General features: G+C 45.2%; 1 long non-coding RNA gene across 2 annotated transcripts in view; it reads left to right on the top strand.

Moving 5' to 3' along the window:
- Positions 1–840: 840 nt before the first annotated feature.
- The window catches only part of LOC146542628 (uncharacterized), a 34292-nt gene continuing 10541 nt past the window's right edge, over positions 841–24591 (top strand). For both annotated transcript variants that reach the window (XR_014879885.1, XR_014879886.1), the window contains exons 1-2: positions 841–1015; positions 12036–12150. This is a non-coding gene — a long non-coding RNA (uncharacterized LOC146542628). The remainder of the gene's footprint in view (positions 1016–12035; positions 12151–24591) is intronic.

The raw sequence follows: 24591 nt of genomic DNA, 5'->3' as shown, positions 1-24591 counted from the left end.
GTATTTGGCCTCTGGACATCCATAAGGCAAAGCTGGATCCCCAGCACTTGCTCACAGAGGAAAGCAGCAGCAGATGGGTTTTTTGCAGCGTGCGTTCAGGAGGTGGGAGATGGGTGCTGTGGGAGATGGGTGCTGTGGGAGATGGGTGCTGTGTGTGGGATGCACAGTGGCAGAAGGGAGGGCATCCTCAGGACTGCCCATCCTATCAACCTTCAGCTCCAGACCACTGTTCCATCCCTTCCCAAGTCATCTCACAGCAGTAATGCTGCCACTTGAAAGCAGGATTTATACATAGAAAGTGGTGATATTGAGGAAATCTGGCTTCTTTACACCCTTTTGGCAGTGAGGTCTGTTGTCTTCCCTTTGAATCATTCCTGTTTCCTTTCTGAGAATGGTTCCGTGCACATACAAACCCAAGATTAAACACAGGCAAATACTGTGACATTTAAAAAAGATGTAAATAGAATAACTCATTTTGCCATCTAGATAGGAGCCTCAGATCTGACAAGTACACGTGGCTCTGTGCCTGGCTCATATCATTACTCCTCACCTCTGCTCATAAACTTCCACCTAGAAAATAATGTAATTTAATTAGAAACGTGGAATTAGCCTATTGCAGTCACAGTCGGTTAAGCGGAATCAGTTTGTAAGTTCCATTGTCATTGGGGCTGAATTATCTGTTACATTAGCAGCCTGGTTTTATGTGTGTGATTGCTATTTGGGGACTGGCAGAGGGAAGGCGAGGGAGGGGAGGACACGAAGTCTGCACAGCAACCTGAAGGTCCCTTTCAAGCCAAGGCACTCTGTGCTTCTGTGATCAGGTGTGAGGGGAGCAGGGAGTTGGACAGCATGGGAGGGACACCCACCCCTCCATCACCTGCCATATACTCCCACTGATTTGCTTCTCTGCCCTCCAGCCGCTCCCAGCCCTCCGTGACCACAGGGCTTTCTGCTGGAACTCCCTCACATCCGTGGGACCTCTGCACCTGGGGAAGTGCTAAAGGACTGTCATGGGGTAATCCTCTCTGTGCTGGGTTTCTGTATGAACAGTGTGCACGAAGGAAAACCGTAAGGACCGGTGTATATCTAAAAAAATGAGTACAAATAAAGTCCTGGCTTGCAGCGCACAAATAATTCTGAGGGCAAATGGGACAGGAAGGGTTTAGCCTGCAGACACTGATTTGTCATGCATTCTGAGTGGGGCTTTTCAACACGCTTTAATCCCCTTCTGTTTTTTTTGGGCGTGTTTTTTTTTTGGCCCAGGCATTAGATAATGCTTTAGAAGCCATTAGAAAAACCTGTGACAATTGAACTGCTTTGAAAAAATGACAGTTTGATTGTCTAATAATAGCCCTAAACTGAGCCGGAGAAGACTTTTTCTTTTTTTTTTTTTTTTTTGTATTCATTATGTACAGTATATTTCAAAACGTCCTCCTCAACAAATAACCCTTTCAAAGACCTGGAAATGTGACACACATCGATGGTAATATGGGCTTCTGTAACACATAGGTGCTTTTACAGGTGTACGTGCACTATAAGGAGCTGGTAAAAGATGCTGTGATGCTGAAAGGGGAAGGAATGGAGAAGGTGGGGATGCCTTTGGCTGTGTTCTTTGAGTGGATGGTTGGCCATGCAGGGAGCTGCTGGCAGTGAGACACGGTGCTGCCCGGTCCCCAGGAAGACTTTTCTCTGAAGGTCCTGAAGGGTAACATGGGTGGGAGCCCACGCTTCATTGCAAGATCTTGTTTTTGCAAGATCTCACTTGGCAGGGATAAATGAGCAACTTTCAAGCCTCAGAAATGATTAATTTCTCACTGGAGCTGTCTCTGAGGCTGTCACAGCCTGACAATCCTGACACAAGTGTCATTTATAATGTCACAAGTCTATTATGCATAAATGTCATTACACAATTACTCTGAGGATGAGGAAAGGTTTGCTAGGGGAAGAGCGTCTGAAATTAAATCAATTATATATCTTCATGTTATTGTTCATTTGTCCCCCCTCACAGAGTGACATTGTCTCCCATTTGTTCGTTTGGCGCAAATTAGCAATTATTAATTGCAGTGATACTGCTAGGGAGCCCAGGTAGGGTCGGCGTCACGAAGGCTCTGGCACAGCCCTGCGCACGCTGCCATCATTGATATCAACCCGAGGATCGCAGTGCTTTGATAATGAGCCCTCTTGAAACCAGGCCTCCCCTCTTGTTCCCCCTCCCCCCGACGTTTTCCTGCATCCCCCTGAAAAGCAGCAGCATCTGGGAGCGACGATAAATCCTCCACGTGGTTCTGATAAAGGTGGCTTGTTTTAATGAGGGTGACTTTTTGTGCCGCCTAACAAAAGAGGCTCTTTCTTGTTAGAAGGACGGAGGAGTTCAGCGAATTCCCCTGCGCCGCACCTCAATTATCCCTTAAAATTGGCATAAATGTAGACTTCATTTAGTTCTAACAGGCTTTCATCCTCCTTGGCCCAGACACAAACAAGGCGTCTGCTGGAGCTGGGCGAACTGATGGGATGGGAATGCATTATGCATCAGGAGGTGCAGTGATGGAGATGCGAAGGAGAAGGAGCGGTCTGGGACCACAGCAGCCCTGGGAGCTGGGCTTAAGGTTTGATCTGAGGGCGTTGGCATCCAGCATGGCTTTGTGAGCTGGAAGTGGAGCTGCGTGCCAGGATACAGAGCTGGGTCTGAGGGCACTGCAGAATTTTCGTGCTGGCTTCAGCAAGGTGAAGCACTCCGTGCAGCAGTCTGTGCTGAGTTACACCTAAATACAGAAAAAGGCCACAGATTTCTATGATGATCCTTCAGATTTCTAGCAAGACAACAGAGATGAACATCAGGCCTTTTAAATTTCTCCCTTTGCCTGTTTTCTATTCTGGGAAGCTATTGTTCTCAAAGGGACATCTTTAAAGCAAAAGCTGGTAGAATAATTTATTTGCGAATAATTTATTCAGTGATTGATGGGAAAAGCTGCTGAATAAATAATTCACTGAATGCTAATGGAACATCAGAGATGGTCGAATAATGAAAATGTTTATTTGCAAATAATTTATTCAAAGAAAAATGCTGAAATGTATCAGCTCAATTATTTTCGGTCGTAATCCAGTCATCCCCACCCAGCACACTGTGACATGTTGTACAGAGATGCTTCTTTCAACTAAATGGAAGCTCCAGGTAGTGAAGTCACGTCTGCTAGAAGCGAGGGGCTCTGATCTGCTGTTAGTAAAGGGGAGTCATGAGAAGTTTGGGTGAGATGGACTTCGAGCTTGAGCTGAAACTGGAGTTTCAAGCTGTAACTGCTGTTGTGATGGTATCTTCTTTTCACAGAATCATAGAATGGCCTGGGTTGAAAAGGAGCACAGTGCTCATCAGTTCCAACCCCCTGCTGTGTGCAGGTCGCCAACCAGCAGCCCAGGCTGCCCAGAGCCACATCCAGCCTGGCCTTGGATGCCTGCAGGGATGGGGCATCCACAGCCTGCTTGGGCAACCTGTTCCAGTGCATCACCACCCTCTGAGTAAAAATTTCCTCCTAAATTTGTATCTTCGACCTCTCTTACCCCTTATTTATTATTAGGAGCAGCTTAATGATCCAAAATCCTCCTCTCTGTGAGTGCAGCTCTTGGGCATGCTGTTCTCCTGCCCTGCCTGAACAAGATGGGGAAGTAGGGACAACATAAACAACTTTGCTTTTTATTGTTAAAGCTTTTTAGAAAGCTTCTAGTCAGATGGAGATCCACTAGGCTAAAGATGGTGTATCTCTTGTTCAAGCTGTTCTGCTTATGTCTGGTTTCCATAGTTTAAAAACAAGCCTTCAATTTGCATTAAGTGCACAGTGCTGCAATCTCAGGTGCAGATCGGGTCATCTTGCCCATCCTTCACTGCTTTATCATCTTGTTTTCTCCATTTCCTCCTGTGATATATTGAACAAAGCGACATTTTCAAGAGCAGGGACACTAAATCATGTATGCTCTGTATGCATAATCCAGTCTCGAATGCTAACGAAGGCGTGTTGGCAAAAAAGAAGTTGCAAGAGAGACCTTGGAGTCAGCTGGGACACAGGGAGCAAGAGCAGAGAGTGCACCTGTGTTGTATTTTCTTTGTGATTACAGCCATCCATATCAGAACCAGCTCAGAGTTGTTTCATTCTCCGAATTTCTGTATTAGCACTGTCAGAATCCCTGATGTATCACCTTGCAGGGAGTCTGAATGCTTGGCAGTGCCTTCCTTTGCATTTTCCTTCTGGGTTCAGAGCTGAAAGCGCAGCCAGAGTGAAATCTTTTCTCTGGATGCTGATAGGAATGTAAGAGAAAGCTCAATTTTAAAGAAGTATGAGAGGGCCATAAAAATGAATCTTTTGCTAAGCAGATCAATTCACTCTATTTGTACCAAAAAAAAAAAGAGAGATTCAGAATGAGGAGCTGATAATGCAGGCTTCAGTTTGTGGGAAATGAATTAGAAAGATGTGATTGGAAAGAAGTATTTCATTTAGTTGTTCCACTGGCATCTAACAAGGCACTATAGCTATACAGTAGCAAGCTAAAATATTATTTAAAAGTTAATTCATATTTTTAGCATATAATTTCTAATTAACTTGCTGTAGTTATCTTGTTAAATGTCAATTAAATCTCAGAGCATTCCTCAAAGGTTTCCTGTATTCATAAAATGTAATTATGTAGCTATTGCTCATGTAGCCCTTATTACTAGTATAATCTACAGCTAAATATATCTTTTACATACTCATTATACATCATTCACTGCTATATTGATAATCAGTAATTGATTTGGCACAATGAGTTGCCACGTTACCTTTTCAAATGTCAACTCTTAAGTGGTTAGAATGCAAAGTTTTGGCCCCAGCAGTGGGTTGGTGCCCATTCTGTGCAGCCAAGTTGTGTGCTGTGGGCTATGGGCTGTGGGCTGTGTGTGGGGGCTATGGGCTGTGTGTTGGGGGCTGTGGGCTGTGTGCTGTGTGTTGGGGGCTATGGGCTGTGTGTTGGGGGCTGTGTGCTGTGTGTTGGGGGCTATGGGCTGTGTGTTGGGGGCTGTGGGCTGTGTGCTGTGTGTTGGGGGCTATGGGCTGTGTGTTGGGGGCTGTGGGCTGTGTGCTGTGTGTTGGGGGCTATGGGCTGTGTGTTGGGGGCTGTGGGCTGTGTGCTGGGGGCTGTGGGCTGTGTGCTGTGTGCTGGGGGCTGTGGGCTGTGTGCTGGGGGCTATGGGCTGTGTGCTGTGTGCTGGGGGCTGTGGGCTGTGTGCTGTGTGCTGGGGGCTGTGGGCTGTGTGCTGGGGGCTGTGGGCTGTGTGCTGGGGGCTATGGGCTGTGTGCTGTGTGCTGGGGGCTATGGGCTGTGTGCTGGGGGCTGTGGGCTGTGTACTGGGGGCTGTGGGCTGTGTGCTGGGGGCTGTGGGCTGTGTGTTGGGGGCTATGGGCTGTGTGTTGGGGGCTGTGGGCTGTGTGCTGGGGGCTGTGGGCTGTGTGCTGGGGGCTATGGGCTGCAAGTGCTCCTTCTGCCCCAGCTTTGATTTTGCACCAGCTTGCATGCATAGGACCACAGAGCAGGGCTATGTTGTGAGTGTGAAGGTGTTACGGTTCCTCTTTTTGTGTCCTCCTGAGCACCAGCTCTTCTCCATGACTGAGCAGCATTGGCCTTCCTCTTCCAAGGCTGGATTAATTACGACTAAACAATTAGCGGAAAATACCCAAAACCCCAATTAGCTGTGATCTAAAACAGTGATGATCCAGATGGAAAAAGGAAAAAAAAACAAAACAAAAAACAACCAACAAAACAGAGGCATAGAGTCAGAAAAAGATGGAAAGGCCATAATTAGGTCTGCAGACTTGCTGCCCAGCAGTTCCTGGAGCTGATAGATGCTCTCTGGTCTCAGCCAACCTCTGCTGCTCCTCCCTCCCCCTCTCCTGTCTGAATAATACTTACTGATACATCACTGTTATTTGGAGTTTGGATCTTCCCTGTCCCTTGCCAGATTCATCCGTGTCTGTGCTGATATGGATGTTATTCAAACAACGATCATCTCCTTCCCTTGTCAGTTTATATTGCACGTTTCGCATAGCACAGCCTCAGCAAAGCAAACGATTGTCGTCCTCTGCTTTTTTTTTTCCATCTGTGGGGTTTTTTTTTTTCCTTTTGCTGAAAGTGCTATTTAAATTAAACCATGCTTTGTTGTTTTTTTTGTTTTGTTTTGTTTTGTTTCCTTCATTCTTGTGTTTCCTAAGGCAAAAAATTTTATGGATGTGGGAAATAGGATCGATATGAAGTTGGATTGTCCTTATGAGATCCTCTTAATATCCCAGGAGGGCAGGCTCTGTAAATCAGGATTAAGGAAAGGGAAAATTACCGAGGGGAGGATTCTTCAGAGGGCTGTTTGTGTGCACACCGTGGACACATATTGAAATGTGGAAACGTAATCCAAGGAATCCAGGGCTTTGTGTAGCTTTAATTGAAACAGTTTGTAACCTTCATTCTCTCCGATCTGAAATGACTCTTTTTATCTTCCCTGGGTTCGGATGGTGGGCTCTACTGCACATCGAATTTGTAAAATACACAACAATTCAGTGCTGGTTGGGGCAGCGAAAGGGGAAGGAGATGGCAGTTCAGAGAATAGTGCTGGGAAATCTGGAAGTGAACATGATGAGAATGCCAGCGCTGGGCGGGCGGCTCTGTGGCCACCACCACTTTATGCAAAGAGCTTTAAAAAGCAGATGGAAGGCTTTCTTAATTAAGAACAATTTGTATTTTGGTACTGGAGACAAAACTTCCAGCTGACTCTCAGCATTCCCTATATGGAGGAATGTTTGCTTCAGCCACGCTCGCGATGATTCGGCGATAGCACCGGATTGAGAACTGAGCTCTCTTCAATGGAATTCATTAGAAATAACGACTTAATTGAATTAAGGGAGTTATCCATGCGGAGGCGATTGCAAGTGGTGGAGATACTCTGTCAGGGAAGACAGTTCTGCTGATTCTGTGAGCCCATGGTTCTCCTGCTGCCCTGCCAGGTGTTGTGCTGCGCTCAACCTCTTGTTCAGGAGGAGCACTGAAGCTGACAGGGAGGAGAAATCATGGCAGAATGCACAGAGCCCTCTGACTCAAAGGCATTAACTTCCCTAATCTGTATTTTGGTTTTCTAAGGAGATTGAGGATGAAGTATTTACTTCCTAATGAAAATTAAATAGCTTGGATTTGGTTAAAAATAAAGCTTGCTTGCGTTTTGCAAGATGCAATTGGAGAGCTGGGGTTGTGGATGGAAACTGATGTGACAGAGGAGAGCAGGGGCTGGGAGTGGGTGAGTGGAGAAGGTCTGAAGACGACATGGACTGAGTTGCTGAGATTAAAGGTCCTAGAGTTCTGTTTCTATCACACATTGTTCCATTTCACCTAATTTGCTGTCTTGGTAGTTTCCTTTTTTTTTTTTTTTTTTTTAATATGCTCATTTATTTACCAGTGTCCAGGAAAAAAAGAAAAAAAAAGAAAAATGGAAGTTCTGAAGGCTCCGTGTGTGTAACAAAAATGTGATGCTACGTATTCCCTCTGTGTATTTCCAGAATAAAAAGGCAGAGAGAAATCGGATAAACGCATCAATAGAAGTCAGCTGTCTGCCAAAGCGTGTTTTAAATATCAAATTTGAATATAATGGTATGCACGGTTTCCGTATCAAATTATGACATTATTGGCACAGACTAGAAAGTGACACAAGTCAGTCCTCCTACCTTCTGAGATTACAGATGAAACAGCCTTAAATGGAATACAAAGCAGTTGTGTCATCAGATGAGAGCTTACAGGTATTCATGTGGTTCAGGCAAGGGAAATCCAAATGAAGGCAAATTAATCTTTTTTTCTTTATTATACTTTTATCAGAGGGGGATTGCTAGGTGATAGCAATGCTGCTTGCTGTGTGGAGCTGTGGGGTTTGGGTCAGACCAAGGATTTTGACTTAAATAAACCCAAATTTCATTTCAGCAACTGTTAAAGAATAATAATTCTCTCACAGAGCACTCCCAGAAGACAAGAGTGTGCAGACGAGAGTCAGAAGGCTGTGTACTTAATACATCACGTACTGTTGATTTTTAAAGTAATAAAGCAATAATGAGAGCAGGAACATCTGGAAGCGTGCTGTGAAACAGTTATTGTTTAAATATTAATGATCTGGTTTTGTAGCCGTCGCAATTAACACACAGATGGAGGCTGGGCCTTAGCTGGGCTGCTTGGCCTGGCCCCTGTGGTGTGCTCCAAAGGTGATGTGGGCAGCTGGGGAGGTGTGACAGGATGGTGATAGAATCAGAGAATCGTAGAATTGCTCAGGTTGGAAAAGACCCTCAAGATCATCAAGTCCAACCACAACCTGGCCATCCTACCCCAACTCTAACAGCAACTAAATCACGTCCCTGAGCACCACATCCAGATGGATTTAAACACATCCAGGGATGGTGACTCAACCACCTCCCTGTGCAGCCCATTCCAGTGCTTAACAACCCTTTTGTAAAGAAGTTTTTCCTGATATCCAACCTAAACCCTGGTGCAACTTGAGGCCATTTCCCCTCGTCCTGTCACCAGTGAGAAGAGACCAGCCCCGCTCTGCTGCAATCAGCTTTCAGGTATTGGAAGAGAGCAATAATGTCTCCCCTCAGCCTCCTCTTCCCCAGACCAAACAGCCCCAGTTCCTTCAGTCTCTCCTCATAGCCCACATTCTCCAAGCCCTTCCCCAGCCTCATTGCCCTTCTCTGGACCTGCTCCAGCACCTCCATGTCTTTTCTGTACTGAGGTGCCCAAAACTGAGCACAGCACTCGATGTGAGGCCTCACCAGTGCCAAATACAGGGCAGGATGACTTCCCTGCTCCTGCTCAGCACACCATTCCTGATCCAAGCCATTGGATGCCATTGGCCTTTTTGGCCACCTGGGCACACTGCTGGCTCATATTCAGCCATCAATACACCAAGATCCAGGTCCTGTAGAACTTTCTGTTCCCTGCAAATGGCAGAGTGGGGTTGGGGCACCTCGAGGATATTGGGACAGAGGAAGAAAGAAGGAATATATTTTTTTCTCCCAGGCCTAAGAAATATCGCTGTAATTTTGCTTCTTGCTTTTGCTGCTGTTCCCCCATGACAGTTCCACATAGCTACGGGCTGTCTGTCAGTGGCTCTCATATATGCACAGACAGACATACACTCAGAGGGAATATTTGTTAACTATGACTATTTGAGGCGAAACAGCGAGGTTCTGTGCTGAAGAAGAATTTTTCAGTTAGCTGCCTGGGGCACCAGGCGTTTTAGAATCAAAATCTGGAAAGTTGAGTCATTATTTCTGTTGTTTTAGTGCCTGCTTTTATTCTTTCTTATTGACAAATGTTCCTTAACCCATATTGCTGTGGGTGGTTTCTTTTTTTCCACATTTGCACTATACAGAACTGTTCAGAAAAGAAAAAAAAGAGACTTTTTACTGAGCAGCCTTTGCCTTGTCTCCCACTCTGTGTTCCATCATCCATTTCTTTCCAATTCCTGCCTCCACTTTGGACTTGCAGTCTGTGGAGATAGACTGAAGTCTGTAAACTTCCACAGGAGATGCGAATGGAAAAAGTCTGGAATGAGTGGGAGCAGGAGGGAGAAGTCCTCCACACCTTCCTGTGATGAGGTCTGTGGGAGGTTCATGCTTCAGAGCCCAGGGAGCAGATACAGATCTTTGTGCTTACATGAAGACCCCAATGGGAAAATGCAGAGACCTGAGTGTGGCAGAGGGACAGCTTTGAATGTGTGCATTTGTACAGAGAGCCAGAGACACAAGCAGGGCTGTGGGGCAGGAGTCTTCTGTGCCAAGACCGCCTGGGGGTCTGCTGTGGCCATTTGAGTGAGTAATAAAAAAACAGAGGAGGAGAAAGCATTCCCTTCCAGCACCAGGATGAATGGGAAGCTCCTGCCTGACCTTCCCTGTTCAGCCCCAGTGCTCCATGAGCCTCACAAACCAGAAGGACACTTTGCTGAATTCACAGGGGACTTTCCATGTGCCGCGATGGAGATGGGGATGGAGAACGCTCTTGAGATCAGCTCTCCTCAGCTCGAGAGCCACTGAGAAAGCTCTGAGGGAGGAGAGGTTTTCAAGGAGAGATAACAGCTTTCTTTATGAGCTGCACTAGAAGCACGCAGGCAAGGTTTTTGGTTAGACAGCCCTCTTAAGGCATCTTACAAGCGCTGCAGCAGTGCCAGCTGCTGTGTTGGCCACAAAACCTCACAGTCCTCGAGGCAAGGAGCAGGGCAGGTTCGGTGTCCTCTCAAAATGCATTGCAGGGGGCTGGGGGGCGGTGGGGGCTGAGCATGGGGGTGTGAGCAGTGGGGTGGGCACAGGGGGAGAGGGAGGCAGTGCTCTGCCCTAGAAGACAAATAGGCACATTTTTTCTCCTGATGATCTTCGTCATCATTTTGTTTTCCATTCGTTATGGGTCGCTCTGATAGATGCTTGGTGACTTTGAGTCACACCTGATGGTTTTCTCAGCAGTTCCTCAGCCAGTGTGCTGCAGCTCAGATAGGCTCAGACTAATGTAGGGAGCGAGGCTCAAAAAATTGCTCCATAAAAATACAAAAGTGGGATCTGATAACAGAAGTAGTTCTAGGTCCTGAAATCGTTCCTTTTATTAGATGAAGTTCAGACAGCTCTATTTGCAAATATTATTTACCGTGGCATTTTATTGGCACACTTAATGCTGTTTGATTAACCTGCCTTCCGACTGTGGAACTAAATGTCTGACGGATGAGAAACGAAGGATATAAACTTGTTTACCAAGATGGTGTGGAACCTTTGCAGGTCTCTGCAACCTTTGTGCTTAAGGTTGAGCCTGGACAGCGATGCAGAGGATCTCCATCAAATCTCTCGGGCATCAGCTTGGGTCCCGCTGTGCATCGGGTGGGTCCTGCTGCCTCCCACTGTGGTTTTCCTCCTCTGCTGACAATAGCCATAAATGATAACACGGCTGCACAGGCATCATTCTAACAGCGTGGAAACGAGTAACGATGCTGGGACTGACAGCTGGGCTGCACAGAGCTGCGCTAGGGGGGGCTCTGGGACAGCACAGCGCTGCCTTCAGCATCAGCCAGTGTTTAAGTCAAGTTCTTAAGTTAATATCTCACTTCCTTTGAGCCTTCCCATAGCTGGTGACACACAAAACAGACAAGCAAGGAACTCGTCTGCAGATAGCTCTAAGATGGGTTTCCCCACTGCTGTAGTGTGTGAGCCCCGGGGCACCCTGTGTCTGTTTCTGGGGGGTGCTGAGCTGCTCTGTTGGTGCTCAGGAGGTTGGCTTTCCTGTGAGAGGTTCAGGGATCACTGCAACTTACAACTAAGGAAGATGCTTCATGCAGCTGTCCATCATTGTGACCTAAAACACCTTCCAGGTCTGCAGACTTTAAGTATGACGTATCTCCTGTGTGGTTCATCAAGTGTTTGAGATCACAAGTTCTTGCTCTCCTTTTTTTCAGGGTGATCTTTAACACCATTGCAAGGTAGGAGAGGAGGAAGGTCTGTCTCCTTTCTCAGTATGTTTCTCTGTGGGTGCACCCACAGGGCACCAAACCCACCTCTCTCCCTGCTGAAATGGGACGGGAGGCTGTGATTCATTGCTGGAGAACTGTGCAGAACTCCAGCATGAAAACAAGCTCCACAGAAAGGGTTTTTTGTCAGGCAGCTAAATTGGGGATGAAGCTTTTTGGCAGAGCTTCTGGAATGAGCATGAACCACAGGAGAAATAAAAGCAGGAGGGAGAGGCCAGGTGTCTGTGAGCCGGGCTGCAGCTCTGTCCCTGGGCATTGCTTGTGGCTGCAGGCAAAGACAGCTTTAATTGTTGGCTTATAATAAACCAAGTACAGCATGCAAATCTTGTAAATGTCAAAAGGTTCCAAAATGGGTGCAGTGGACTTATGTGAGGATGAGCTGTTTTATTTCCAATTGGATAGTTGCTGTAATAGAAATATTATAGTGGCAGCTGATCTTGCTCCCAAGCCTAATGCATTTTCAACTTTCTTTTGCTGATTTCAGGACGTACAGCTCCTGTAATTTACATCTGGATATCAGGAAATGATGCATTCCGACAATATTTCACCTAATGCCGGGGACAGACCAGCAGAAATAACTCATACCGACAGATTTACAGGTAAAATTGCTTTTTATTTAAGAGGACTCCTATGGAAATTGCAGTTTTCTGCTTTGGTTTGAGCTGGGGTCGCTGGGAACTTCAAGTGCCTCTGCTGAACCCCTTGGGATGGAGAGGGATGGCTGAACTTTAGGCACAGGACCAGAGCTGCTCTGAGTTTCCAGTCTTATCTTCATCTTTTCCAAAAATATAATGAATATAATGCTGGGCTATGAATTCCAAGCTCTGTCTTTTGGAGGCATCACAACAAGAAGTGAGTTAGAAGAAGAAGAGGGGCAGGACTGAGCTGGTTGTGGTGCACAATCCTTCCTGGTGACGCTCCCTAGTCAACAGTTTAGTTTCATTATTAGGGAGACATATATCAGATGTCTGCGCTTTTGCTGAGTTGTTGCTTTTTATTCTTGCATAAATAGAAAATATACAGTTTTCAAAGCTGTCAGTCTGGGATCTACAATGAGCAGTAAAAATAAACTTAGAAAGTAATGCTCAGGCAATTGGAAATGATGGTGCTTTGATATGGTTTTCTCCAGCCAACTTGCAACCTAAGCAAAATTACACACAGCTTTTGCCAAGCTTAGGATTTCTAAAATGCTTTGATTTCTCCTCCTCCTCCCTGCATTATTCGGTACTTTGTGTGCAACCACAGCAGGCGTCACAAATGTAATGTGTGTAAGAACAGGGGACTTTAAATGGGAACATGACAGACATCACTGGGCTTTGAAGGAAAAGTAAAGTGGTGTGGGGGTGTGATGAGGGGAAAGTAATCCACCACTCTGCAGCAGGGTAAAGGCTCTGTTAAGCTGGAGGGGTTTTGCCAGCAGTGCCATTCACCAGTGGTTCTGCTGAGTCAGAGAAGAAAGGTACAAACAACTGCTTTTGGATCACATCGTAATGCAGAAATTCATTACTACATGTTTTATTGGTGCTGAAGTGATGTCCCTAGCGAAGCTACAGCAGTTCCTAGCTCTGGTTGTGCAGCTGCAACGTTCCCATTTACCAAGGGCATGGCTGTCCTGGTTGCATCACTTATGAGCAAGACAGATAGCCAGGAACCTTGGAAACTGCTCTACTCTTGGGCACATCCCTCCCTTTGTGCTTGCTTTGTGCCATGCTACGCTCCCATAGCACAATTTGCACCTGGTAGCAGTGGGCCCCAGGCAGGGCTCCTTGCATGGCTGTCCATACAGCACTCTTAACACCTATGGGAGGAAAACCTGAGCGCCAGGGCAGCCCCTTCCTTGTGCCTTCTGTTCATCTGCAGTGATATTGCTGGGTTCTGAGGGCTCTGGAAAGGTGGGAGGGAGGAGCGCCAAACTACCAGGTTAATCCTTCTTGTCAGTCTTCCCTTCCCTTCCCTTCCCTTCCCTTCCCTTCCCTTCCCTTCCCTTCCCTTCCCTTCCCTTCCCTTCCCTTCCCTTCCCTTCCCTTCCCTTCCCTTCCCTTCCCTTCCCTTCCCTTCCCTTCCCTTCCCTTCCCTTCCCTTCCCTTCCCTTCCCTTCCCTTCCCTTCCCTTCCCTTCCCTTCCCTTCCCTTCCCTTCCCTTCCCTTCCCTTCCCTTCCCTTCCCTTCCCTTCCCTTCCCTTCCCTTCCCTTCCCTTCTGTTTCCCCCTCCTCCTCTCCCTCCCCTCCAGTTTCTTTGGTAAAATTTTCACTTTGTACGTTATTAAGTGTTGACTTTCTGCTGTAAAGAGCATGAGAAATACAGCATTGAGGAAGGGGATCAAACGATAAGGCCTTAGGAAACCTTCCTTTTATTTTGCCATTTCAAGAAAACAATCAATCTTTGTGCATTTGTTTTGGGTTGTGCAGCCTGGTACTGCACTGGAAAAGGTTGTACATTGTGTCTTCCTACCCCAGTTATTACAATTAATCAGATTTGTGTTCAGGCAATTGCCATTTCCATGTACAGTGTGCCAACCTTGCAACTACAGTTGCTCCTACACAAATCAATCTCTGTTTAATTTTATCCTCAACTAAATTTGACCAAACCCTCAGGAATTGGCTACAAGAACCAAACAAGTTCATCTTTTTATTTTGATCAATTCTGAGGGCTGTAGGCAGCCGTTCTGTAATCATTGCTCACAGAAAGCTCAAGTGGAGCCCAATGGTGTTTATGCTAGAAATCAGAAAACAAATTCTTTAGCTGTTCTGTCTGCATCGTTCTCAGCTCTCTAAGTAGATAAGCCTTTGGATTTTAGGTGAAATCAGTAAGTATGGAAGTGCATCGTGTGAAGGCAGCAGTCCTGGCACCTTGTTGGGGAACTCTGCCTTTCCTATGGAGTCGAGGCCAGGATTTTATGTTTTCCAAAACTGTCTTCTCTTACCTGATGGTAAATGAGTCCAAAAAAGATTTCTGTCATTTCACAATAGAAAATGAGACAGATTGCACCATTGCTTCAGCTTTCATTTTAATACCTGCCAATACCGTTTTGCAAATCCTGGAAAGTGTAATATTGAAGAAAAAAAAAAAAAAAGTGTAGCTAACATGAGGTTAAAAAATGTCTTTAGTGTGTAAAATATGAATCTGGATGACACATAGGCAGCTGCAGATGCACTAATTTGATTTCATGCCTTAGAATCAACTGTTCCCTTGCACTGAAAGGCACATTTACATCCATCTGTCAAAGTCTATTCCTTGTCTTTTCAGAGTTGCTCCGCTCTTGTTTCATGCCATGCTTTGCTCACCAGGGTGAGTTTTGAGTCTGCTTTCCCCATCACGTCCATATTTTTCAGGAAACCATAGCAAAAACTTGTTGTTTGCATTTTCTTTCCATTTCTGACTCTCATGAAGGTTTTATTACAGGATCAGCAGTGAGCAAATCAAGTTGATCAAAAGCCAGAATGGTTCTCTGGTCGGCCCATTTAGCAATCAGCCCCCCAGTATTCACTTACAGTGCTTGGATAATGGTGGTTGGATGGCCTTTCTCATTGGGTTAAAATGTTTGTAAAGAAAAACACTGCCAGGGAAGACAAAATGTCAGTGAGCCTCTGAGGCTGTGGTGCTGATGGGTGGAGAGCTTTGCTCTCTTTGCCTTTTGGTCCCTGATGCTTTTTCCTGGTGTCAAGGAAGAATCAGCTCCTGGTAATAGAACTGGTAACAAATTCTTGGCAAAGAGAGAAAGAAGATGCAGAGGTCAGTGCTGAAGCTGCATGGAGCTTATTAATTTTTGCTTCATGAATTTTCATAGTGCTAAATTGGCTTTAAAGTGAAAAGGCAATTCTCATGTCTCTACCCAACGTGTAATTACTCAAAGTTACTGCTGAGAGATACAACAAAGATAAAGCACAGAGCTGGGCTGGAGCCCTTAGTGCTGCTGGCCAGAGCTTGGCTGTGCTCCTGGGATGTCTGGAGCCAACAGCCTCCATATGAAATGGGATGTATGCTGGAACCCATGTAGCTTTGTGACTCTGTATTACCTTCAAAAATATTCCTACATTTGTTTTCTTTCAATCTTGTTACTTTCAATACTGGCTGTCATCGCAGTGGTCAGGGCAAGAGCTGCGTGTTGCCAGCTCTGATATTTCAGGGACACGAGATAATGGCTGGGGTCAGGAAGCAGCTTATTTCTACAGAAAAGAAACCAGATATTTATTGGCGCTGATACATCTGTAATCTCAAAGAATTGCCGTCAGTATGCTCGAACAAATGGATTTCTTTGTTATGCACAAGTTGGCTTAAGATGCAAGGAAGGACATGTCACATTTCAGATGATCCATTCTGATATGTGAGTAAAACTCCAATGCTGATGTCCATCTTCCAGTGTGGACATTAAGGCTGCTTTCTCAGCCGGACCTTTAACTTCCACATCACACAGCTTCACCTCCCTCTGCTGAACGGGCTGGAGGCAGCTGGACGTGAGACGGAGAGAGGACTGAAATGATAATTCATTCAGCATGGAAGCAGGAGGCAGAGTGTAATCCATCATATCTGCTCTATCTCATTATTAAGGTGAGATACAAGAGAGGGCAAGCTGTTAATAAACTGGTGGATGAAGTTATTTCACCAATCTGTTACAGCAAGCAGGGCTAGACAGGGGCAGAAGTGCAGTATTCACACCTTTTTCTAATTTTTTTTTTTTGTTCCTCGTCCTATGGAGATGCCTTTGCAAAGCCAATGAGACAGTCTGGCTTAGGGAGCTGACATCCAGCCTCTCACAACCCCTCTGATTAATGCATCTCCATGAGAAGCGCATTGGGAGCTGCAGGATGACTATGCTGCAAGAGGCTGCTGCTCTGGGGCTGTGGGATGGCAATGGGAGGCAGTGGGGCTGTGCACACAGAGGCCTTCAACTGCTCCTCTCCATACACTGGTGATTCAGCAGAGGTTGAGTCTGTTCCAGTTTAAGAGTCTGCTCTTAGGAAACAATGCAGGTGCTTGAAGGATGCCCTTCAGCAACACCGTGGGCTCATTTATCTCACCCTCTCTTTCTCTGCCCACAAAAGCACTGTTTTGTATTCTGTCATTTCTCATCTCGAGATGTCTCCCTGGCAAGGATGAAAACCTTTCTCTGGAGCCTTACAATGGGCTGATCTGCAGCACAGCTGCACTGACAGGACTTCATTTCAAGGCTGTCATTTTGGCCGTGAGCTGGAGGCTGTTGGAAGGTGCTTAGTGTTCCTGATGGTCTCCCCCATCCTGGGGTTCCTCCATCTTCATCTCTTCAATCTGATTGCTGGTGTTAACTCCTCATGCTGAAATGTGGGGCTCAGCCCTTCCGCCCAGCAGTGGCTCCTCATTCTCATCCTGCAGTAATTTCCCTCCACTGATGATTCCCTCTATTGGTGCCTTTAATTATTCTTATTAGACCCAGTGAGCTTGAATGAAATTACCAAAAACTACGAAAGCTCTATTCCCTTCTCTCTGCCTTATTCCTCAGCTGTCACCATTCCCACAAATAGTAGCAATGACAACAACAACAGAATAACTCACACTAAATGGGGTTGGTGAGTCGAGGAGATGCACTTGCTGTGCACTAGGGAGGGCTGGATTGAGACATAACCTCGTTACCATCTGCACATGATCACAGCAGGGCTGCAGGGGTTGAGGCTGAACGTTTGGTAATTCGAAGGAGAAAGGAGCAAATTTGCAGATAATGGCTTTATTAAATTTGAGTTACTATAAAAGTATCGAGGCAAGGTTCGGTGATGACATGGAGATCTGTTCCAGATTTACCTTCCCAGCACACAGCATTTTCAGCAAGTTCTAATAGCAGATCCCACAGTTTCCATCCCTCCACACTTGGGGTAAACTTCACGCAGTTTGAAATTAAGTCTGTGATCGTTACAATCCTGGATTTTTGCACGCACATCAATGAGAAAGAAAACTAGTTTGGGAAGTGGCCACAAGGGGACCTTCCTGCAAGTTTTGCTTATGTCAGCTTCTTCCTCAGTGTCCTGAGTTGTCATTTGGAGTCAGCAAAAAGCCAGAGATGGAAGGAATGTGAGCAGATAGGCTGAGCAGTTTGGTTCCGTGTGCACAGAGGAGCCAACTGAGCATCCAGCAGCAGAGGGGGGAACTTCAGTGTCTTTTGTTTGTGGTAAATGGCTTTAAGGATTGGCAGAAGTTCTGTTCTCGCTTTCATTCTTCAGGTACAGATAATGGCCATATCCCAAAAGTTGCTTTTACAGAAAGCACTGATTATTCCTTCTTTGTCAGAAGCCTTGTCAGGATTTACTGACTGATAACCTCCCCTCAGAAATTTTCCTTTCCAAACTGGGGCTCAATTGGAGGGAGAAGCCAGTACACACTGAGCTAAATCCTGGATGAAGGATTTCATCTCCTGGAGCTGCTATTCGGCATCTTTCAGAAGCTTGAAGTTCATTCTAAAAAGAAAGAGTGGGAATAAGACAAGATCTGCAAATGTCCCAGGACAACTGGATATGAGCTGAAATCCAGCACACAGCGGGGAAAGAGCACTGGGGTGGACTGAGGCCATTGGCAGCATTGCTGGCAGTGGGGTGGAAGCCAGGCTGTGGCTAGAAACAAGTTTTTAGGGGAAATTTATTCTCTGAAAGGATGGTCAGGTGCTGGAATGGGCTGCCTGGGGAGGTGGCTGAGGCACTAACTCTGGAGGTGTTCAAAAAACCTGTAGATGATGTACTGAGGGACGTGGCTGAGTGGGGAAATACTGGGAGGAAGGTGGATGATGGGACTGGATCATCTTGGAGGTCTTTCCCAAGCTTGGTGATACCACGATGCTGTGGTTGTTCTGACAAGCAGTGCTTTGAGTCTCCTTGGAGCCCGGAGTTCCCCTGGGTAACGCAAAGAGTCTGATTCAAATTTCAAGTTTTTGATGAGACAAAGAGGGCATACTGCAAAATGATGATAAATGCGTATTATCATCACTTAAGCTGTCCATCAGTGAGCACTTTCCTGTGTGAGGTGGTGGAGGCTCTCAGTGTTTGAAATCTGCTCAGTCTGTGGTCCTGGAGGGCGGCGGCACATCTTGCCACGGCCAGGCGCTAATGAAGATAATTGAAGATGTTATTAGGAAAATGTGTTTGTTATCAGAGGTTGCTTATGGCATTATTACTCAGAGTTACACTTCATTAATATCCGTTTTTCATGGCTCTTCTTTGCCATTCATTAATTGCATGACCTTGTGTGAAATGTCAGTGATGGAGTGAAGCTCTGCACCACGACTCATCCATCCCCAGCACAAACCCCAGTGCTCAAAGCAGTTGTAACACAGCCGTCAAAGTAAGAAGACTTGTAAAACTGTAACGAATGGCTTATTGTGAAGCCCTCTCACAAATCAGTAAGGAGGTATTAATTAGGAGAGAAGCCCAATTGGACGTAAGGAAAGAAAAAGTGCTAAAAATTTGCTACTACTAATTTTGCAAGAAAATGTTTCACGACGCTATGGGAAATGCTGACTGATTTTATTCTTTGATTAAAATTGCTGCCAGTTTTCTTCCACCCAGTTACATTTTCCTCCTAGAAAGATAGTTTTGATAAATATAACGGTAAACGTTTGAAATGACAAATTCAGAGAAATGTCAAAATTGATTTGAAAATGCTAATTATATTGGATTCTGACACCCACGGGTTTGTGGAAAAGCCCTTTTCAGGAAAATGAGTCTGCAAGATATGTAAGTGATGACTGTTCCATGTATGTATTGCATTGCACGCAATGCATGGGAAGGTTTTTCACATTTCCTTTGACATAATTAAGAATCTGGCTCTATAAAACTGCAGTTCAAAATCTTTGTTGTACTAATTCTCAACGCCACATAATTAAGGATTTTTTTTTTTTTTTTTGTAAGAAAACAAAGCAATTAAATACCAAAGTAATTATCATGCAAAGAATTGCAGTGTATCACTCTGGCAAAGACTATTTGTTCACAACATCTGGAAGTGGGCAAGTGGAAGCCGAGCGGGCTGCGATGCTAATTGGCAAAAGGCATGGCCTTAAGTCATTAGTGAGATGATTATTTGGCAAGCTTGTGTTAGTTTTTGTAATATCGACAGTTTGATTAATATGTTAATGATCTTAATTTGCATATTGAGTTTTGTCACTTTAATTTGTCTAACACGCCTGGAAGCAGAATATTGGCGCTGTGAAATCTATGGAAGAAGTAAAGAGGCAGAAATCCCATCCTAATGATGACACATAGGGCTGAGCAGTCACGCACCACGCGGTGCCCAGCGGCCATTTGCAGACCTCACCATCACCTTAACGTCCCTCTGCACTGCTGAACCATCAGCTCTCATCCTCAAAACATTTGTCTGGATCTGGAACTTCTCCCGGTACGTCTTCTGTAGCAAGTGGGGTACTGCAGAAAGGGAAACATCCCTCTGAACAGTGCCCAGGTGCCTTCTTTGTGGCACGTGTTTCCTCTCAAAGAAACATTCCTTCTTGCCTTCCTTACTGCTGTCAGTGCAGAGCTCTCTTTTGCTGAGAGCTGAACTCCAAAAGCATCTCTGCGTTGGCTGGAGACTGTCTCTTAATGCACTGCAATATCAAGTATATTAGCATCAAGTTCTCACTCAACTCTAAGTGTTACTTAAGGATATTAATCAACTGCTGCTTTATTTTAATGGGCTAATTTGGGATTAATGAATATAGAGGCTTGATTTACAGAGAGGTCTTTGATTTGTCGCTTCCGTGGTGCCTTCCCTCCATTTGCTTTCACTGCAGAACTTCAACCAGATGGATTCCATCCGCTCCAAGAAGTAAAAAGCACTAAAAAGGGGATAAAAAGTGGTGGTTTTCCCTTTGCACCTCGTTGGTACGGCCGTGCAGGAATCATGGCAGCGCCTCCTGCTTCCACTGGGAGAAGACCTTCGTATGTACTGCCATTCAGCCTGCACAACCTTTCCTCTTCCATTGTAGAATCACAGAATGGCCTGGGTTGAAAAGGACCACAGTGATCATCTCGTTTCAACCCCCTGCTGTGTGCAGGGTCACCAACCACCAGACCAGGCTGCCCAGAGCCACATCCAGCCTGGCCTTGAATGCCTCCAGGGATGGGGCATCACCTTGAGTTCTTATAGGCAATAATACGAAATCGTATCCTTTTATTCTGATCCACTAGTGCAGAGTGTGCACTTTTAATTAAGGCTTATTTACTGTATGCAACGTGATCGGATGAACAACAGTACCCACCCCTTCTTTTCATCTTCTGTTATAACTGTTTATGCAGTGTATAGCTAAGAAAATAATTAAGCACGCTGGTTTTATTTGCAACAGTTTGCCAAGATGGTGGTGAGTTGTGTACAATACATCATATTTTTATGGCATCTCTGGAGCCATACAGAAGCAGTAGAAGAAAAATGCCATATAAACAACTACTCGAACAGAGTTTGAATGATCCAGTAATTTTGATTTATGCTTTGCATTTCGTGGAAGTTTATTAGCAGTTAAAGTCTATGGTTAAATGATTCCCAGTGCAAAATGAGTCAGAAATACAAAAGAAGGTTTACAATGCAAGATTTAGTGCCGGGGACTTTGTTTAAAACCAGATTCTGTATATAAATTATAGTCCTGGTTGTCACTTTTAACTAACAATCCCAAGCACTATGGCATAGCAGGGTAATTTGTCCACTATTTCTTTGCAGCAATAAACTGCAGTTTAATTCTCACCTGTTTTTCAAAGGCAAAAAAAGCTCAACTCTCAGAAGTAAAGCAGCGGTGTGACCGAATGCTTCCTGCAAAACGAACCTTGGTGCCACCTCATCATTGTGCACAACACCAAGTCAAGGTACAACACAACGAGATTTCTGTGCATAGTTGAGAGCATCTGGCAGAAGGCAGTGAAAAATGACACAACTGCCAATGGGATTCGGTAGTTAAAATGACACCAGGAGGATAAGTAGGGTTTATTCTGGAGCAGCTGCTTTTTCTGCATCAGACTTTGAAGTTTTTGCTAAGGGTTTTCAGCACTTTTTTGCCAGCAGCCTTATCTAAGAGTTTTTACAGGAGAAAATAATACCCTCTTGTAAAGGGCATTGGGCTGCTCTAGAGCAGGCAGACATCAGGGTCTCACTAAGAATGAATGCAACAGTGCAGTCTGGATGTGAAATTATGCTGCAATGGAAGCAAATGTTGTTATTTGGTAGTTTTCCTAAGAAGTGTATGGGTACAAGGTAGAATTACTCCAAGACCAGCTCAATTATAGGATTGTTCATAGGTTTTGCTCATGTGCCTGTGCAGCATTCCTGTTCAGGGCAGCAATAGCTGCAGCTCTTTTTAGTTTGCTTACACATAGGACTTCAAATGCTTTAAAACTCTTAAGTTTAAGCTCCCAAGGTGGAACAATAAATTACTTTCTCGAAATCATTGATTGAGATATAATCACTTTGCCCCAGTGGATCCTGAAGCACTCTGCAGCCTGTGCAACATCGCTGTCTATCAAAAAGAAAACCAACCGTCTTTGGAACAGAACGTACCATCTGTTGAGCAGGGAGCAGCAAGGCCATTAGCCAGCTCTGAGGCAGAAGAGGCAATGCAGTAGGTATTCATTTGAAAATAGAGGACATCTGGGCAGATGTGTGCTTGCCCATGCTGGAGCTCAGCCAGGACACAAGGACATCAGCCCCACTGCAATGCCAATGGGACCTGCTGCTGTGCTCCAGCTTTGCTGATGGGCACACCTCCAGCCCTGCCAGCCCTGAGCACTGGCTGTCACAGAGCCCATAAAGGCTATGGAGAAAAAAGATGTGGCATTTGGGTCCCTAATGGTGTGCTGATGGTCAGCTGTGAGCTGCTGTATCCTCAATCTCTGATGCTGACATTTCTATCACCTTTATTTCCTGGAGGCTGTAGAGCCTATATGGGGCAGTGATGATTTCATCAGAAGGATACAAGGTAAATCTGGAGCAATATTTTGGCAAGGCTGTAGGGGAAGGATCCTGCCTTTCAGGACCTGCAACCTCACATCAGCCTGTGGATCGGTATTAATGGCTATGGAAACTTTTGTAGTGCATTCCAGAGCTAATCTGTTGCAAGGAAAGAATGGCAAGTGAGGAATGCAATGGAAGGAAGACCAAAATATGTAACTTTAATATACAGATGGCAGAGTTAATCCACTCGATTAGTGTAGCAGAAGAGAATAATGTCTGACACTAAGGGAGTTTCTACTCAGCTTGATTAATATTGCCACGAAAACATATGGGTTGGAAGAGACATGCTCTAATGACTTTCTGATCCTCGTTTTGCACGGTTCCATAGAAATTGCAGACGTGCACAAATTAGAATCAACATATTACTGGGTAGCAAAAAAACAACAATAACCAAACCCAGGAATGGCAGTTTCCTCAGGTGGAAGGTAGGCTTACACATGTCACACTACAGCTGGCACCCCTGCAAACGCAACAGTGGCTCTGATGGGACTTAGCCACTATGATTTCAAATCCTTAAGCCTGAGGGCACTGCTGCAGGACTGGGGATAAACCCTTGGGATTTGGTCCCCTTGGAAGCACACTGTGAGCCTTCGTTAGCCAGCACAGCAATTATTGCCCTCCTATGCTCTCCCAGCTGTGATGGGAGCAGCGCTGATTTTGCCAGATCTTAAAGCAGGAGTTCACGGCGTATTGTTGGGTTGTGGTCAAAAGATCAGCTCCACTGGGTTCTGGGGAATTCTGGAGGGCATTCAGCAGAAAGTAAGGCTGGCTGAGAAATGGCCATATATTCACGGAGTAGAAATAATTAAGGTAAATCCTGAGGAATCTTGGTTCCCCTCCTTCGCTGTTTTCAAACAAAATATTCTGCATGATGGATTGTGAAAATGTAGCTCGTGCTGTGAGGTTTAAACCATCTCCTCAGATCGTAAAGGGAAAGAAAGAGTCCTGATATTGTTGACGGTTTAGGAGAAAGCTAAATACAGCACAGGAAGAAAAAGGCAATACCTTAAAAATTAATTGTTCAAGTACCAGGTCATTGTAGAGTAATGCGCCGTGAAATTATGTTATTCTCTAGGAGAATTTCCATAAAGTTTAACATTCCATGACACACTCTTTTCCCGTCGAAGTTAGTTAAAAAATAGTACATAAAAGTCTTCTGATTGTGGAAGGAGCAGTGGGAACTTGCCTTGCCTTGGAGGAGGAGACAGCAATGCTGCTGAGCCCGTGTGCTGGAGGAGCCATTAGTCTTGGTGTATTGTTACTGTTATTCACATCGGGATAATGAGATTATTGGAATATTATTTTTTTTTCTAATGAGAACGAGACAGAATACCTTGGTCTCTAAATGATTTAGTCACAGAGGAAAGCCATTAGTCTCTACTTGATTGCTGTCAAATGGTGGAAAATTGGAACATTATACTGATATTTCTTGTGATGGGCCATATTTTTGCTGCTTGTTTGGTGTCAAATGAGATGGTAGAAATATTTATCTAAAACACATGATTCTCTGTCAGCTCTGTAGTGAAGAAAAGAGTTCCCTGTGTGGGGCTGGCAGTGGGAGGGGGATGGTCCTACAGCAGGGATATGGGGATCCTGGGGATGTGGGGTGGTTTCCACTAACTGGACTCCATCTGAACGCCAAGTATTATTGACTTCAGAAAGGCTTTAAAAACGTGTTGGTTTTTCTGTGTTTGTTTTAGCTTAGCAGACAAGCATCTGATTATTTACAAGTTCTCTTTGTGGTTTACAAGTTCTACGTGCGTGGCCTCCTGGGGGTTTTTGGAGGCCATTTGAGTTGTATCCGGAGATCTGAAGTGATGTTTTTTTCCTCACAAAAAGCTCCTTTGGATTGCCGTGGTGGGTGCTGAGCCGTGTGACATTTCCACAAATAAATACTGACTCCCAAAGGTTTGTTGACACACGTTACCACCAGCAAATGGCTCCTTAAGGAACGCTGGCAGATCTCAGGGTGTTTCCTTCTGAGTGAGAATTCGGGACCAGTTCCACCACTTTTAGTCTTTGATCTGCACAAAATAGACATTTTCCTGAAGCCTCCTGGAAGCTGTTGCTGGCTGAATTGCAGCATCCCCAGGTTA

Source organism: Meleagris gallopavo, chromosome 28 (genome assembly GCF_905368555.1).
Source record: "Meleagris gallopavo chromosome 28, MGAL_WU_HG_1.1, whole genome shotgun sequence".
NCBI classification, from domain to species: Eukaryota; Metazoa; Chordata; class Aves; order Galliformes; family Phasianidae; genus Meleagris; species Meleagris gallopavo.
This window is presented reverse-complemented; position numbering and strand designations above follow the sequence as displayed.